Source organism: Bufo gargarizans, chromosome 4, assembly GCF_014858855.1.
Source record: "Bufo gargarizans isolate SCDJY-AF-19 chromosome 4, ASM1485885v1, whole genome shotgun sequence".
In the NCBI taxonomy this organism is placed as follows: Eukaryota; Metazoa; Chordata; class Amphibia; order Anura; family Bufonidae; genus Bufo; species Bufo gargarizans.
The window spans coordinates 443,998,643-444,016,985 of record NC_058083.1 but is presented as its reverse complement, the minus strand read 5'-3'; the positions used below and the strand labels follow the sequence as shown (position 1 = coordinate 444,016,985).

Genomic DNA, 18,343 nt, shown 5'->3' with positions numbered 1-18,343 from the left:
TTGTGGGAAGTCTAAAGCACATCTGTGCAATATTCATGCTGTCTAATCAGCACCTTGATATGCCACACCTGTGAGGTGGGATGGATTATCTCGGCAAAGGAGAAGTGCTCACTAACACAGATTTAGACAGATTTGTGAACAATATTTGAGAGTAATGGGTCTTTTGTGTATGTAGAAATTGTTTCAGATCTTTGAGTTCAGCTCATGCAAAATGGGAGCAAAACCAAAAGTGTTGCATTTATATGTAAGTCCTTCCTAGAGTCGTCGCACAGATTTACCTGGTGCAGTTCCATGTGGCTTCCATTTTATCCTAATTGTCCATCATCAGTCTATAGGGAATGATTCCTTGCATTCTCTTTCTGCCAGTAAAACTGGAATCAGCTAAATCTGTTATATCCCCCAGAGGATTTCATATGAGGAGGATGCTGAATCATTTTACTGCTGAAATCACTTGTGTAATCCAGAATTGACTGCTTATGAATCAATTCAACATACTGTGGATGGAGGCTCTCTTATGACCAATTCATTTAAAGGGGACACGTATGTTTTCCAAATCTAACCAGGGCAGCAAGCAAAATATGTTAAAGCTTGCACATTGCGAACTATGGGGGTCACTTATCAAATCTGCTATGCTGAAAAAGTCGCAAGTGATGCCCGCTTGTGACATTTGGTGCATATTTTTGTGACATTTGGTCAAATTTTGCAACATTTGGTTAGCCTCGCCAGTTTTAGAAGTGGAATGAAATGTAGGTCAGGTTTTCACTCGAATGGGACTGAGCTGCGCCCAGGCCATGTGACCAATGGTTGTGACATCACTGGCCTAAGTTATCAGCATCTTCTCGGCGGGGGTCCGATACGTGGGAGCCGTTTGAGAAGGCAATGGTGCTCGCAGTAGCGCTGCTGCCTTCTTATTGCTGCCTGCAAGACAGTGACGATACGACTATGTCACATGGCCGGAACGCAGCTTAGCCCCATTGTAATGAATGTGGCTCAGCTGCGATACCAAGCACAGCGCTATCAAATGGACGGCATTGTGCTTGGTGAGCTGAGAGAAGACCTCAATGCCGCTGCATTCTCAAACCACTGATCAGCAGGGGTTCTGGGTATTAGACCCCCACCAATCAGATACTAATGGCCGATCCATAGGATAGGTCATCAGTAGAAGAGTCTCAGAAAACTCTTTTAAGCATATTTGCAAATCTCCATGAATGCTCAGGAGGCTCCTGGAAAAAGCAGATACCTCCTAGATTCCTGGAACAGTTGGCAAATCTTCCAGGTGCCGTAAAATCCTCCCGGGCACCTCCCTGAGAATAGTGTCTAATTGTGTGCGGTACCAAAGCTACAGAGGTATGGGGTGGTGGGTCTAAAAGAAAGGGTGTGGACTGGTGAAAAGGGCCTGGGTAGCATTTTCGGTGGTGCACTACATGTGCAGCTCACCCTAGTCTCATGGAAACCAAAGAAAGTTGTCGAGTATGATATTATAATACCGCAAATGATATACAATAGCTATAGGCAAACCCCTTGTCTTGACTATACCCTCATTACTTGATAGTCATGCTTTGACAACAATTGGTGTGTCTACTAAGAATTATAGAACATAGGCCTCAGGGGTGAATTTGTCATCTTAACACATACTTAGGCACTAATAGGCTATTAATCATAATTAGTAACCATACTCTAACGTCTGCATGTTCATTAGCCAAAATTGTGGCCAGAGGGGTTGAGTATTATGGAACATAAGAGGCTTCATAGGCAACTTATGACTAAGAGCCATAAAAAAAAAAAATGCTACATTCATGTGGCATATGAAATGTCAAATAGTAAGACCTCATAAATGCGGGTTGTAATGTTTTCCTTGGAAGTTGCATGTGAGTTAGCAGGGTCGCTTAACACATCGCATATGCCTAAATAATGGGAGGATATGTGTGTGTGAGAGAGAAGAAAGAGGAGTGTCTTTGGAGCCAGGCTGAAATGAATACCTCCTTTCAACACTGTATCCACATGCCTGGAGCAGCAGAGCATTGATGTGCTCCCTTGCTTCTCAACTCCCCGAGATTGACTAAATAGTTGCATGCTTTAATCTCATTCCTGCTTTCATCCTCTCACCTGCAAAGGGAACCTTGCTTTATGATTTCCAACCGGATCAAACACTGACCTGTTTTAAAAGTAAGAAAATCACCCGCTTATTTTTTTTTACCCAGACTTTATATTTAATGTTGCAGTTTCTACAGAAAATGTATGCAGCGTTCCAGATGAGCTCTGAATCCTCGCTGATTCGGAGCTATTTGATAAGGCTCGGCTTTTGGCAGTGTACTCTGCTCAGTTGTTCATTAGAACGTTGCATACTTTCATGTTTTATTCATGATATCAAAAGGCAATGACATTTGGAAAACCGAGTTTTATGAGTCAGATTGTTTCTACATTTTCACAACTGGATATCCCAAGGTTTTATTGCTAAAGTCATATTATATCCGAGTAGCAGCCAGCCTAGAAGATAAGATAGATGCAAACTTTGTCTAGTACGTAGGAGACTTGTGGTGTAAGTTGAAACGTGTTGGTCATTCATACAGTGTTAACAGGTATTTTCCAATTATGTATTATGTTTAATATTCGCACACAATGAATATGTTGTTACATTCCATTTTTAATCATGATCTAAAATTCTAAAATCCTAGTTTGTCTTTGCTGCTTCAACACACATGGCTAAGGTGAACTACTGGTCATGTTAGGATATGTCCTATACAGGTATGTATGTACGGTAGGAAGAAAGGGTAATATGTATAGAGCATACATTGTGCTATAACCCCACATGCATATAGCCATTGAATTGGCCATATAGATGGAGGTGGTCCAAGGTGAAAAAATCCTTCAAATATTGCATTGCTTATTATTTCCTCCCAAAGGTAACTTGTTTACAATGTCTATATGTTCAAGAATAAAAGAGCCATGTAATTGATGTATTACGCTAAATACTAAATAGATAGATAGATAGACAGATAGACATACAGAGAGGTAGACAGATGATAGATAGACAGATAGATATACAGAGATAGATAGACAGATGATATATAGTAGGGCTGCACCATATGGGAATTTTGTGCGATTGCGATTAGGGCCCTCAAAATTGCAATAACGATATGCGATGCAATATTTTAAGGGAATTGTGCTAGAGGTCTATTTGCTTGGATTTTCCCATATGAGCTGCTGACGCGGCTGGTTATGACATAGTTATGGGGGATCTGTGGATGACGCGCTTTTATGGGGGATCTGTGGATGACGCGCCGTTATGGGGGATCTGTGAATGACGCACTGTTATAGGGGATCTGTGGATGACGCACTGTTATGGGGATCTGTGGATGACGCGCTGTTATGGGGGATCTGTGGATGACGCGCTGTTATGGGGGATCTGTGGAGGACGCGCTGTTATGGGGTGGATCTGTGGAGGACACTGTTATGGGGTGGATCTGTGGAGGACACTGTTATGGGGTGGATCTGTGGAGGACGCTGTAATGGGGTGGATCTGTGGAGGGCGCTGTTATGGGGTGGATCTGTGGAGGGCGCTGTTATGGGGTGGATCTGTGGGGGGCGCTGTTATGGGGTGGAGCTGTGGAGGGCGTTGTTATGGGGTGGATCTGTGGAGGACGCTGTTATGGGGTGGATCTGTGGAGGGCGCTGTTATGGGGGATCTGTGGATGACGCGCTGTTATGGGGGATCTGTGGATGACGCGCTGTTATGGGGGATCTGTGGAGGACGCGCTGTAATGGGGTGGATCTGTGGAGGACACTGTTATGGGGTGGATCTGTGGAGGACACTGTTATGGGGTGGATCTGTGGAGGACGCTGTAATGGGGTGGATCTGTGGAGGGCGCTGTTATGGGGTGGATCTGTGGAGGGCGCTGTTATGGGGTGGATCTGTGGGGGGCGCTGTTATGGGGTGGAGCTGTGGAGGGCGCTGTTATGGGGTGGATCTGTGGAGGACGCTGTTATGGGGTGGATCTGTGGAGGACGCTGTTATGGGGTGGATCTATGGAGGACGCTGTTATGGGGTGGATCTGTGCAGGACGCTGTTATGGGGTGGATCTGTGGAGGACGCTGTTATGGGGTGGATCTGTGGAGGGCGCTGTTATAGGGTGGATCTGTGGAGGACGCTGTTATGGGGTAGATCTGTGGAGGACGCTGTTATGGGGTGGATCTGTGGAGGACGCTGTTATGGGGTGGATCTGTGGAGGACGCTGTTATGGGGTGGATCTGTGGAGGACGCTGTTATGGGGTGGATCTGTGGAGGACGCTGTTATGGGGTGGATCTGTGGAGGACGCTGTTATGGGGTGGATCTGTGGAGGACGCTGTTATGGGGTGGATCTGTGGAGGACGCTGTTATGGGGTGGATCTGTGGAGGACGCTGTTATGGGGTGGATCTGTGGAGGACGCTGTTATGGGGGATCTGTGGAGGACGCTGTTATGGGGTGGATCTGTGGAGGACGCTGTTATGGGGGATCTGTGGAGGACGCTATTATAGAGGATGTGTGCTATGACAGGTAGGGCCATGAGGGGGGCCAGCATAAGACATATAGCATCTTATGCTGGTCCGCCTCATGGCCCTATGTGTCCTAAACTGCGCAAATAACTGGTTTTGTGTGTAAAGTATTTTACTAGTGTGTGAAACAATCTCTCTCCTATTGATAACAGGTCCGGCCTCTGTACTCACTGTCACTATGAATGCACTGCAGCGAGCTGGCCGGGGCGTGACTGACGTCACTTAGTAACGCTCCTCCCACTTCAGGAAGCAGGAGCGTTACTAAGTGACGTCAGTCACGCGCCGGCCGGCCAGCTCGCTGCAGTGCATTCATCGTGACAGTGAGTACAGAGGCCGGACCTGTTATCAATAGGAGAGAGATTGTTTCACACACTAGTAAAATACATATATAATTGCGGTTTTTTCGGGTCGGCCAAATCACCATATAGCATTTGCCGATTATCGCGATTCGATTAATTTTGCGATATATCGTGCAGCCCTAATAGATAGATATGAAATAGATAGATAGATAGATAGATAGACATATATATATAGTAGGTGGATTGATAGATAGATATGAAATAGATAGACATATATATAGTAGGTGGATAGATAGATAGATATGAAATAGATAGCTATATAGATAGATAGATGATAGACAGATATAAAATAGATAGACTGATATCAAGCACAATACAAATGTCACATGATAAAAGCCTCACATGTATTTCAAATGCTCTCTGCATAACCAGCATATGAAGTATTGTATTCACTAAAGTGTTCAGTGCCTTAAAGGGGTTGTCCCACGCTAAATATTCTACAGTTTTCAAACCAGCACCTCGATCTGAATACTGTAATTAAAAATTTAGCATAGCCACTGAGTTATTTAATAAAATATATCTGTATAGCGCCACCTGCTGTTTGTTTTTTTCTTATCTCTTTGTCCTGCTCACTGAGGTGGCCGCACATGCTCAGTTTCACCATTCAACTGCCTCCTGAGTTATGATAGGGAGAGAAATGACACGCCCCCTGAGTTACAGCAGAAAAGACACTCCCCTTGAGCTGCCAGCTTGATATAATCTAGCAGATTAATGAATGTGGAGAACTCTGGATCCATGTGAGGTACAGGGCTGGTTCTAGCTTTGTTAGAAAGAGATTGTCATGTCCTATATGATGCCTGGTTTTCATTTTTTACATTAGTCATGGGATAACCCCTTTAACCATTTGTCCAAAGTCACGTTTCCTAGAATAACATAACACATGGAAAACATTTTCTCTAACTTCAATAAAATCTCTTACTTCTGGCTACTAACACAATCTCTCCCTGATGGAGAGTTAGCTTACAATATCAGCCAGCAATCATTAGGTGCAGTGCAATCCTCTTGATAGTAGTACTTTGCTGTGGATAATATGATTTATCACAGGTTGCTGAAGGGATCACTTATTTAGTCTATTACTAAGAACCTGGCCAAGATTTCAGTGGTTTCTCCTCAACCTTCTAGTAGCATTTTCTCTATTTCCAGAAAACCTTACATGAGGATTGTTTTGCTTTGTCTGGTAGGGGGCTGTGTTTTTACCTAACTCATTCCTAAACAAGAATGTCCCCTACTGTTAGATAATGGTGGTTCACTACCATCAGCATCCAGGTTCCTATAAGCGGAAGGAGGAGGCTACTTCAACTACATGGTATTCTTTAGACAACCTATAGCTGGATTATTATGCCTACACGTCATCTTTGCAGAGCAGATACACTCTCTTAGTAATATGTGGTTGACAAATCAACTCAATAGTCTTTGTGTACACAATTCTTATACTCAAGTTGTTAGGTTTGTGTTGGCAAATCTGGGCACGCTAAAGCAGGCCATGCACAAAACAAAAGTCAGAAGAATCCATTGATTGAAAATAAGAATTGGGCATGTTGGAGTTCACCATGTACAGTCCTTTGTTCCCATGGAAAATAATGCACTGTTTTTCTTGGCCATGTTTATGGTGGAGTCAGGAGAAGTAGCTCTCAGCCAAGTGTATGACCAGCCTAAAGTGTCATAAACTACTTTTCAGTCTAAAGTTTATTTTCCTCAATTACTCTAGCTCCCATTCCTCTTTGGACTGTTTGTTTGTTTTTTAATTTACCTCATTTGCAGTTTTCTCTTATCCACTATGCTTGAATCCCACTTCCTGGTTTGTTATGTGTCTGCTGTCCCATCAGGCCTTAGGGCAGTGAGATGTGTCCTGTTATCAGAAGGACATGTGACACTAACCATGCCCCTTGTTCTTATCAATGATGCTTCCTATGTCCTACATAAGGCTCCAATGCAGAACGTAACCTACAGCAACTGAATATCAAAACAGATTTGTCACAGGGCACAATGGTGGGCTAATATTAGAATAAGGCAGTTTTTATAAGTGGTAGTATTGGGGAACATGATATCTGTTGTGTAGGATACATTTATAATATTGGCACAAATGCTTTAAGACAATCTTTTATGAACTTCTTTCAACTATCTAGTAGGTAACAACGAGTTGTATGGTCTGCAGAACATGCTTGAAAGAACTCTTTATCATACACAGAGATGCATGTCTGCCGCTTTGTCTGATGAAGGGGATTTGGAAGACCCTGAAATGCATTATATGTTGACACAATAAAATGCTTCATTACTACAGTTGTGTCTATACCAGTAGAGTTAAGAGGGGGGGATGGGGGACACAAACAACACTATTAAAGCAAAACCAGAGACATTAATCCTAAAAAAAAGGTAGCTAGTCTTCTTCCTGGAGTCATTTTCTCTTCTTTTAAGGCCTAAAAAAACTCTAGTTCCAGGTCAACAAATATCCAAGTAAAATATGCTATAAATGTTTAATAAAATATATCAGCCCACCTGTTTCACACCTAATAGATGGATGCATTATTAGGAGACTTGGATTCTACTTGTAGGAAATCCAGACAGTAATTTAGCCATCTGCTAACCTGAATTAGGTGTTTTCAGGAGATGGCAAAAGCACAAAAAGACAAGATGAGCCCGTTAAAAACTAATTTTTATATACAACTATTAGGAAAGACTGAGTTAGTGAAGTGGGTAATTATGATCCCCATTCGTTGCCTACAGTGGAGAACAGTTATAAAAAGTATCTCTCACACTGGAGGACATATTCTGCCCTGTATTACACAGATAACTCAATTTTTTGAGGAGACACTTCCTAATGCTTAACTTCTCTAATCGAATTTGTCTTGAATTTCCCAAAAATTCGGATGAATATCTCAAAATGGTGGCCACAATTTTACAGGTCAGAAGACAGATCTTAGAGGCTATTTTTTTTACCACTGGCTACCATGCATTTACCCATAGCCATACTCTATACTGTGCAAAAGTTTTAGACAGGCATGAAAAAGATGCTGCAAAGTAAGAATGTTTACAAAAATAGAAGCATTACTAGTTTATTTTTATTAATTAAAGGGGTTCTGCAGGCTTTTAATATTGATGACCTATCCTCAGGATAGGTCATCAATATCAGATTGGCGGGGGTCTGACATCAGGCACCCCCGCCAATCAGCTGAATGAAGGGAAGGCGCGCACAGTGCGTGTGTGCTGTCTCCGTTCTCTCTTCCTGCTTGCTGCTGCTTTATCTATGGTGAGCAGGAAGAGAGAAGGGAGACAGCATGCATGCACTGTGCACGCCTTCCCTTCATACAGCTAATTGATGGGAGTGCTGGGTGTCGGACCCTCACTAATTTGATATTGATTACCTACCCTCAGGATAGTTTATCAATGTTAAAAGCCCTGAGAACCCCTTCTTGTTTCTGGCACTTATACATGCTTTGTACTTGTGCTTGAACTTGAATTTCACATTGACCCTGACTTTGGCCTTGTTTCTGGATCTTCCTACTGTCTTATTTCTTGGTTTGATTACTTGATACCTGTTGTTCTACTAGGACTAGAGCTTAAGTCTTGGTATCTTAGCACTTCTGAAAAGTCAAGGATCAAGCATATAACGTTTTTTACTTGCTTGTAAGAAATGGTTGAAGCTGCAAGTGACATAAGGAAATAAAATCTATAAAATCACATGGCCTTATTGTCATCTAATCCCCATATGACCTTCAGTGACTTGTGAGGGAATATAGGCACTTTTCTTCATGTCATCACCTTGCAGCAAGCCCTGGAGGAGCCAGTGTAGAGGGTGGGAGTGGTAGTTGCCTGCTTCTTAAAGTATTTTCTTGTTCTGGCACTTGCACATGCTTTACACTTGTGCTTGAACTTGAATTTGACATTGACCCTGACTTTGGCCTTGTTTCTGGATTTTGCTACTGTCTTACTTCTTGCATTGAACACTTGGTAACTGTTGTTCTACTCCTGGTACTAAACTATGGCTGTCTACTAACTACAGTCCTCTAACATTATCTGGCCTCCTGTATCTTGATTGTTTCCTTGGTGATGAGCCTTGGCCATGTTCATGTCTGCACTACTGCTTCTTCAGTGCACCTGCCACCAGCCAGTGACAATTCCAGTGCACATCTTATTGTAGGGAAAAAAAGTGAATTACATGGAGATTCCTTTGGTTCAGTACTACAGTGTAGCCAGGATCCACATTTCTGGTTTCAGAAGGTATCTAAATCACCTCATCAAGATATAAGCTCTATAATATGATAAAACCCACTCTTTTCAGCAATGCCAACTTTAACTTAATACTTATATGTATGACGAGTCTGTTTGGACAGAGAGTGACTTACTTCTCAGAATATTATCTTTTATTTAGGTTACAATGTCAAAGTCATATATATTTTTCCAGAAAAATGCAAGAAAAGTTAAATTAATGGGACACGTTGGAACATACTCCTATCTAGGTCCTGCTTTTATTGGCAATTGTATGTTCTTTTAGATTATTGTTCCTAACTTTCATATTAGTGTCCACTAATGTAATGTTTTTTGTTTTCAACGCAACAGTTTCTATTCAGTCTCCATTTAAAATGCAACCAGTCACCTCAGATATGGCTGCTGGAATTTCCAGAATCTGATGGAGAAGATGCTAGTGGCCGGACTTAGCTGCAGGATAAAAGTAGTATTATGAGGGGGGGGTTCAGCCCGCACAACCCTATGCAGGTGCACATTGCTATGGCGAAATACAGATACAAACGCAAAAACACAAATGCAATCGCACTCTGCAAACCAGCACTCTGACCTGCCTTTATGCTGGATGTTGAATAAGGCATTGGTGTATATTTTGGCCAAAGCGTAATAAGCCACTCACCACGTCAAGGTCGCCTTCATGAGTGGTCCCTAACACTAGTTCCTACCTGTTATGGGTCACGACAGCCACACAAAGTCCAGGGAGTGCAGGTACAGCACACACGCCAAGCACACTCTGCATTTAACCCCGTCCGGTGCCATTACAGCTTTCATCGGATCCAGGGATGTAAGTACCAACATGCATGCTGAGCCCACTATATACTTCTCCTGGAGCCAAATGGCTACTGGTAGGTGCTATATAAGCAGACTCAGTTTTATACTGACTTTAAAACCAGCCTCCAGGGCAGATTAACTGGTCAGGTGTGCATGACTGCTTGGAGATCGCCACGCCTCCAATATATACTACAAAGAAAGAATTATGGGGGGGTTCAGCCCGCACAACCCTATGCAGGTGCACATTGCTATGGCGAAATACAGATACAAACGCAAAAACACAAATGCAATCGCACTCTGCAAACCAGCACTCTGCCCTGCCTTTATGCTGGATGAAAAGTAGTATTACATTGAACTAATTCAAATAAATGGATAACCATGCACTTCCGTACCATGTTGCTCTTTCAAAGGGGCAATATCTCTTTATAAATGAGGGTCTCAAATTGTGTGATGATGACCATATGCTCTAATTGTGTTAAAGGGTTTGTGCCACTAATATAAATGTATCCCGTACAACAAATATTGCTGTAACATCACTTTCCCCTGATATCACCACTGATCTTAGCAGACACATGAAAAAACGGGAAATAGCATTCAAGCATTGAGCATAAGAGAAAACTGCAAATGAAGTAAATTTAATAAAAAAAATTATCAAGGAGGAATGTGAGCTAGAGTAATCAATAAAAAAAAATCTTTACAGTGAAAAGTATTTTATGGTACAACCTCTTTAATTGGAGAACCTCACCATAAACCTCATAATGCAGCTGAAACGCGTTATCCTCAAAATCTACAACTGATGAGATATGTATGGTTCAAACAAAGAAAAGAATCCAGATCTAACATAAAATGTGAGATAATAATTCACTCCTGACATCTGTTATCTAAAAATAAACTGTGAATGGTCCTGTTACTTTGAAATCTATTTGCTGGAATCATATTACCGTCCTACATAGTAGACAAACAAAGGTACAGATGTGAAGCAGATTCACTCCTCTCCAGTCATGTATCATCATGGCATGAACAAGCACACAAGAAGCTCAATCTCTGTTTTATAATTAGGATAAAAAGTTCAGGATGATTTCAATATTAAGCTATTATTTTTATTCTTTAGCCATAGATTATTTTTTTTCCCACCCAAGAGAAGATGGGTGGGGACTGTGTTTGTGGGGGGTAAGTTTATAATATATTTTTTTGTATTTATCTTAAACCAGTTTTTGTACATATTTTGAGTGATTGCATATTTAACCCTTTCAGTATCGGGCCACTTTTCACCTTAAATCCCAGGCCGGTTTTTGCAAATCTGACATGTGTCACTTTATGTGGTAATAACTTTGGAATACTTTTACTTATCCAACCCATTCTGAGAGTGTTTTGTCGTGAGGCATTGTACTTTATGACAGTGGTAAATGTGAGTTGTTATTTTTCACCTTTATTTATAAAATAATCCAAAATGTACCAAAAATTTGGAAAAATTCACAATTTTCTAAATTTCTATTTCTCTACTTTTAAGACAGATAGTAATACCTCATACAATGGTTATCAATCAACATTTCCTATATGTCTGCTTTATGTTGGCATAATTTTGTAAATGTTATTTTATTTTTTTAGGACGTTTGAAGGCTTAGAAATTTAGAAGCTATTTTTCTAATTTTCAACAAAATTTCCAAAACCATTTTTTTAGGCACCAATTCAGTTGTTATAAAGTAATTTTGAGGGGCTTACATAATGTAAACCACCCATAAATGACCCCATTTTAGAAATTACACCCCTCAAATTATTCAAAACTGATGTTACTAACTTTTTTCTTGCAACACAGCAAGGTTAACAGCAAAATAAACCTCAATATATATTACTCTGATTCTGCCATTTACAAAAATACCCCATATGCGGTAAACTGCTCTATGGGCACATGGCAGTAGTCAGAAGGAGAGGAGCGCCGTATGGATTTTGGAGGCAGATTTCGCTGTAATGGTTTTTAGGCACCATTTTGTATTTGAAGAGACCCTGACGTACCCCTACAGTGGAAACCCTCAAAAAGTGACCCCATTTTGGAAACTACTCTGCTTAAAGAATATATTAAGGGGGGTACTGAGTACTTTTACCCTTTAAGCGTTTTACAGAATTTGGAAACACTAGGCTGTAAAAATGAAAATTTTAATCCAATAAAATGTTGCTTTAGCCCCAAATTCTTCATGTTTACAAGGGTAACAGGAGAAAAACCACCCCATAATTTGTTATCTATTTTCTCCTGAATACCGCAACACCCTATATGTGGTGGTGAACTGCTGTGGGGGCACATGGCAGGACTCAGAAAGGAAGCTATATGGCTTTTGCAGCACAGATTTTGATGGATAGGTTTATGGGTGCCATTGGTTTTTATTTTTTGGGCAATTGTCTTAGGTAGGGGCTCATATTTTGCGGGATGAGATGACTGTTTGATTCGTACCATTTTGGGGTACATAAGACTTTTTGATCACTTGGTTTTTTACATTTTTTGTTTTTTTAACTTTTTTTTAACTTTATTTTTTGTCCCATTCTAGGACTTCAACTTTTGGGGTTCTGATTCCCTGTAATGCGTTGGCTGTAAGTGTATTACACAGTGTAATACACTTACAGTCTTCCTGCCTGTGAGATCCAGGGGGCTGGATCTCACAGGCTCTCACGAAAGGCAGCCACGATGCCTAAGGAAGGCATTGGGCTGCCTGCCCTGCTATCGGGTCCCCGTCACAGCAGCACGGGGACCTGACGAACACCCCACACCCGGCAGGATACGGCACGTGCCGCGATCAGCACTGACCGCAGCAGCGCAAGGGTTCGCATCAGTGTTTTCACCGATGCTGACATATACCGTAGGGGTCCGGCTATCAGTGACTGCCGGAGCCTTGCAGCTGATCATGTGGGACCAGTTCCTACGCCCGCCCGATCAGAGCGCCGTAACTGTGCGGCGCTGGGATTTCTGTCCCAGTTTCCAGCTCCATACATGAATGGCGCTGGTATCCTACGGGTTAATATAAAAAAAGACATAGACACAAAAAGGAATAGAGCTTAGATCTTGGTATCACATAAAAGTCCAGAATATAAGCCTAGCACTTGAGTGTAGTCAAGGATCATCATATTAAGATTTAGTATTTGGTTCCACGTGCTTGTAAAAAAGAGGTGGGGACGTTGAAGCTGCAAGTGACATCCGGAAATAAAATCAATAAAATGACTTCCCTTTATTGTCATCTAGCCCCCATACTGCCTCCTGTGACTAGTGAGGGAATACAGGCACTTTTCTTCTTGTCATTTTACAATTAAAAAGTATAGGTGTGCTCTGACATTCTCTTTTATTTCCACTATAGAAAAGATCAGGATGTTTGTCAACTCTGACATTTACTAGTATCTGGATCACAGAACATTTTGGTATAATTAAAACGGAGGAATATGTTAAGATATATGCAGGTACAATATACATAGATATAAGTGGCACGTATGAACTTTGCACATTCAAAAACAACAGGTTTTGTGTGTATCTGGCTACTCTAAGTCCAGACTTTTAGCCACAAAGATGAATTTTTATAAAAAAAAATTTTTTAAACAGTACACCTTGATGCAAAATTGCATGAAGATAACTTAGATTTTAATATGCAGGGTGATATTTTTCACAATGTGCCAGGTGACTACTTGGAGAAAATATATAGGTATGGTGGTATAATATGATTCTTTTCTTTTTACTTTAGAATTCTGAGTTTGATGTAACCATTGTCGCGCATTGAAAGGTTTAAAGGGGTTTTGCCATAAAAGACAACCATTGTGATATAAGAGAATCTCTAGGTTAGGCTCTCGAGATTCCTGGCAACCAGCTAATTTTGCCATTAAAAAATCACTATTGGCTACTCATTTTGCCCTATAGCAGCCACTACAGGGGAAACATGGCATTTTATATGACCATTCATACAGTCTTGGACTGGGGTGCCTACTGCCCACCAGTAAAATACATTCTGGGGGCCTGCTGCACAGCCACTGTACATGCAAATACTACCTGCTCACATAGCAGTAGACAGCCATAAAAGGCTCAAGACGATGGATTATGGGGGTCCCTGCAACGTCTTCGAGCAGACGGGTCACTAGAAAAAAGGATACCAGCTGGCCTGCCTCTATATATACAGTACGTATAACCCATCTCATCTACCTGATGAATCTAATGGGTAGTTTGTTAAATAATCTACCCAGTTTTTATATGGATATAGGCTGTCTGAGATGTTGTAATGGGGGCCCACCTGTATCAGTCAGTCAGGAGTCACCTTTTCCCCTGTGGGCTGAGCCAGTTGAAATAATACAAGAACACACTGCATCCCCCAGAGTTATAGCCACTGCTAGTTATTGAGTCTCCATTATGCCCCCCCCCCCCCTTCTGTTAGGTCTATGTAACCTAATCAAGTGTTTAGAAAGGGGTTGTTAGATCCGACAGCCCCTTTAAGAAGCAAGAAGCAAGTTTAGGTAACCACTGTGATGCTGGAATAGTACAATATGCCATAGAGTCACCCTATTTTAAATGCTATCTCACTGGTTTACTAATGACTAGATGCCATGTGACCGTATCAACTAGTATTAGTAACCATGTCACCAGAAACCAAGGAGAAAACATACTTTTAGTTTTCATTTCCTTCCAAATATGTCATCCAACAATAATATACCAAAAAATACATTGGCTGACCAGAGGCTGGGCAGCACTCCTTTAATAAGACCATAATGTCCTGGAATTAGAACTTGTCACAAAGGCCTTGCACAGTATTTAGTACCAAACCTGTCAAATTATGACCAGGTCACCAGAGGTGCGGGACATCCCTCTGAATCACCAAGAGCATAGCCTGTACAAATATGTGACTTGTTACAATAAGTACATGCATTGTGCTTTGTCAGGTTTTCTAGCAAAACATATTGAGATAATTATCAAATTGTAGTTTGGTTTGGCCGCTGTGGATTTGCCATAACAGCCAGATGTGCGGTTAGCAATTGGCAATCCATCCTGTAGGATCCATAGTACCACCACTATTCTTATAATAAAAAAGATATCTGTGAATACTTAGCCAAAAGTCCTGATGGGATTCTCATGAGCAATTCAACCGAAAAATGCTCAGCTAGAACACATCAGATAGAATTTCCAAGCTCTTTTTAGAGCTGCTTTACATCTGCAGCTTTCTTTATTGAGTTGTAGCATTCCACGAGCGGTGAATGGGAAACACCTGTCTTTGATTTTCTGCGCTTTCGCAAAACCCTAAAATGGGAAAAATGAATGCTTTATATAGGAATCTAGACTCTCTAGTTAAGAGACGTGTTGTGTGACAGAAATAATACTCTTCATACCACTTTTCATCATGCTTTAAACTCTACTTTTCCTAGGCCATCAAACGGCAGAAGGCAAAGCCATATGTTTCACATGACTAGCATACACACTTGCTCAAGAGGGATGAGAGAGATTTTCTTATTTTAGTTCCTATAGATTTTATCTGTTGCAGAGTGGCCTGACATTGTGCTATATGAAAAGATTTTTCTTTAGAGTATGCATATGGGACTTTGTTTTACCCCATTCACCGGCCTTGCATTTTACATTGTGTAAGGGATCGCTTCTTTCAGGGGGTCACAGATTTCCTTCACTGACACCAGGATTCAGGTCCCAACTTGTGCTTTATTGTGGCACATCACAAATAAAATGAATACAAAATAAACGCCTGCCCGTCTAGGCACTACCTAATACACATCGGTTTTCCCTGAATCACCTATAAGCACCGCTTATGTACAGGTTCTCAGGCTCCAAGCCTTATCAGGTCCACTCATCAAACACAGTCCACACCTAACTAGATCAGGCTTCACTAAGTCACACGGACTCAGCCCACCTGGCTGTGACCATACAAGTCTCCCAGGCTTCCCTCTCTGTAGGATCACTTCCTCTCCCCAGACTGACACACTGGGAGGTGCTTTATGCTAGCCTGACCATCGCAGACCTCACCTGCGATCCTCTCTGGACCAAGGGAACACACGTCCTGGAAGGATGTGGATTGGCAGATCCCACTTCCAGTCCTATCTGCCAATCCAACTAAAATCCAGACCAGAATATACCAAAAACAACCTTGCCTGAACAACCTACATGCTGCTGAGACTATTGCATCCAGTATTTTAGCTATTCCACCCATCTGAGGTATAGATGGCCTTGCGGTTCACCCGGCGGTTATTTTGTGGCAAACTTTGCGCGTTTGCGATTCGCCAAACGTGCGAACATATGGTGATGTCCACTGGTGTCAAATTTTTCTGCATTGCGCCAAACCTTGACCCATGACACATCCATCAGGTGGGAGAGGACAGCCAATTGAGATGTTTCAGCACATGGACACACCCCCACCCTATAAAATAACCCAATCTGGCAGCCATTTTACATTCTGTGTTTTGCCAGTGTAGGGAGAGGTTGCTTTGTGGAGCAGGGACAGGCTGTTAGGGACACCAAATGCTAGCTAATAGGGCCACAAAAGTCCTTTTAAGGACTGGTACAGGAGTGCTATCGATAGGTGTGATTATGTGATATACTGAGGGGTGTGATATACTTATACTTTCTAACATATCGATTCCAGCTGGAGGAACTTGACATAATACTCCAATATCGCTAGAACACTAAAGTGGAACACTAGATACAAGCTGCTGTCCCTTATTTTAGATAACAGCTGAAGAGACGCACTGTTTCTTTGTATCAGTGTATGCTGGAAGGACTCTGTAGATGACAGGGGGTGTGTGAAACGTATTCTTAACAGGAAAAGTGCTTACTATGTACTGCACTTAACATCTAATAGCCCATGACGTCCCCCACACTATAGATACCGCTCTACGCGCTCTACGTGTTTCTATGTCACTACCAACTGGGTGACATGTCATCAGGAGCATAGGATGTTTGATATGAAAGTGGAATGCCCCATTAGCTCGGCATATTTCCACTATAGAGGATCACAGGGAAGACGCTGCATGCCGATATTGGCGCGTGTGCAGCAAGATAGATCAAAGCCTACGGCTCTAGTACGGCTGTAGCGCAGCCGCTGAGAGTCGCTCTTAAATAGAATAGACCATGCCCCCTAGGCGGAGCTAGGGGCAGCGGAGATACAGCAGTGAGGAGTGGTAAGCCCTCAATCTCATTGCTGCCTAATCTAAGGTCGCTTAAGGCACCAGAGGGATATTGACTTTATTTATTGGCATATATAGGCCCGATACATAGGGATAATCCATGAAATATATGCCACTGTATACAGGCAACCTCCAGAAGTAATAACTGACAAAACAGGCCACTACTGATGATATAAATATTTGGTAGCTACTGCTTTAAATATCCGCGCCCAGCGTTACCAATAGCAACTGAAGTCACAAATACAAAACAAAACCAGGTACAATACACAGGGTCCATTGTTTGTATTCTACAATATAATCCACATCCGTATCTTTTAGGTACCAACTGATTCAGGGTACAAATTTAATACTGTGAATATAAATACAAAGGGGACATATGATATAATGATCCCTATATTACATGGGTGAAATAATGAAGAAGAATAACAAAAATTATATCTGAACAACCACATATACTGGGAGACGTCCGTCCCCTGCTTGAATATGTGTTTAGATGAAACATGTATATGAAATGTAGTCATTCAGACCAAACAGTTTAACGGTCTGTAGAGTGAAGGTCCATTGGGTCTCCTTCCGCAGTGGAGGTTATCAATATCACCTCCTCGTGGCGTTCCCTGCAAATGTTCCATCCCTTGAAAGGTCAAACACTGCTTTACTCCTGGATGAAACTCCATGACGTGTCTAGAGATTGGAGTATTATCCTCATTATTGATACTCAGCAAATGCTCTCCAATATGCCTCCTAAACTCTCTTTTAGTCTTTCCCACGTATTGCTTCTGGAAAATACATGTGGCCACATAAACCACCACTACTATTTTGCAATTAATAAAAGACCTAATGTTGTAATTGTCGTCCAGTGGTTGTACATTCCACCGTGTCGCCTTTTTTCATAACTTTACATACAACACAGTTCCCACATTTAAACGTACCAGGTGGTCTATTGGTTAGCCATGTGGATTGCATCGGAGAGAGCTATACATGCTGTGCACTAATTGGCCACGCAGGCTACTGCTTCTCCTGTTTGTGATCAGGGCCTGACTTTAGGATACCCCAGTACTCTTTCAGTATATCCCTAACCTCTCTGTTGGCCTTGTCATATGTCCAAATGACTTGAACCAATTTGTTATCTGGTTCTCTCTAGGGACAAGAAGGTTATCTCTGTTGCTCACTGAGGCATGTTGATACGCCTCAGTGAGACAAGATCTGGGATACCCCCGCTGGAGGGACCTATTTTGTAGGTCAGACACTGCCTGTTTAAAGAAGAAGAAACGCTCTGAAGTACTGTCCCTT

At 41.9% G+C, this 18,343-nt stretch overlaps 1 protein-coding gene across 1 annotated transcript in view; it reads left to right on the top strand.

Moving 5' to 3' along the window:
- Positions 1–1,975: 1,975 nt before the first annotated feature.
- EFEMP1 (EGF containing fibulin extracellular matrix protein 1) overlaps positions 1,976–18,343 on the top strand; it is a 138,687-nt gene continuing 122,319 nt past the window's right edge. The window contains exon 1 of the mRNA XM_044289232.1: positions 1,976–2,166. The gene's annotated coding sequence lies outside the window, so the exon portion shown is untranslated. The remainder of the gene's footprint in view (positions 2,167–18,343) is intronic.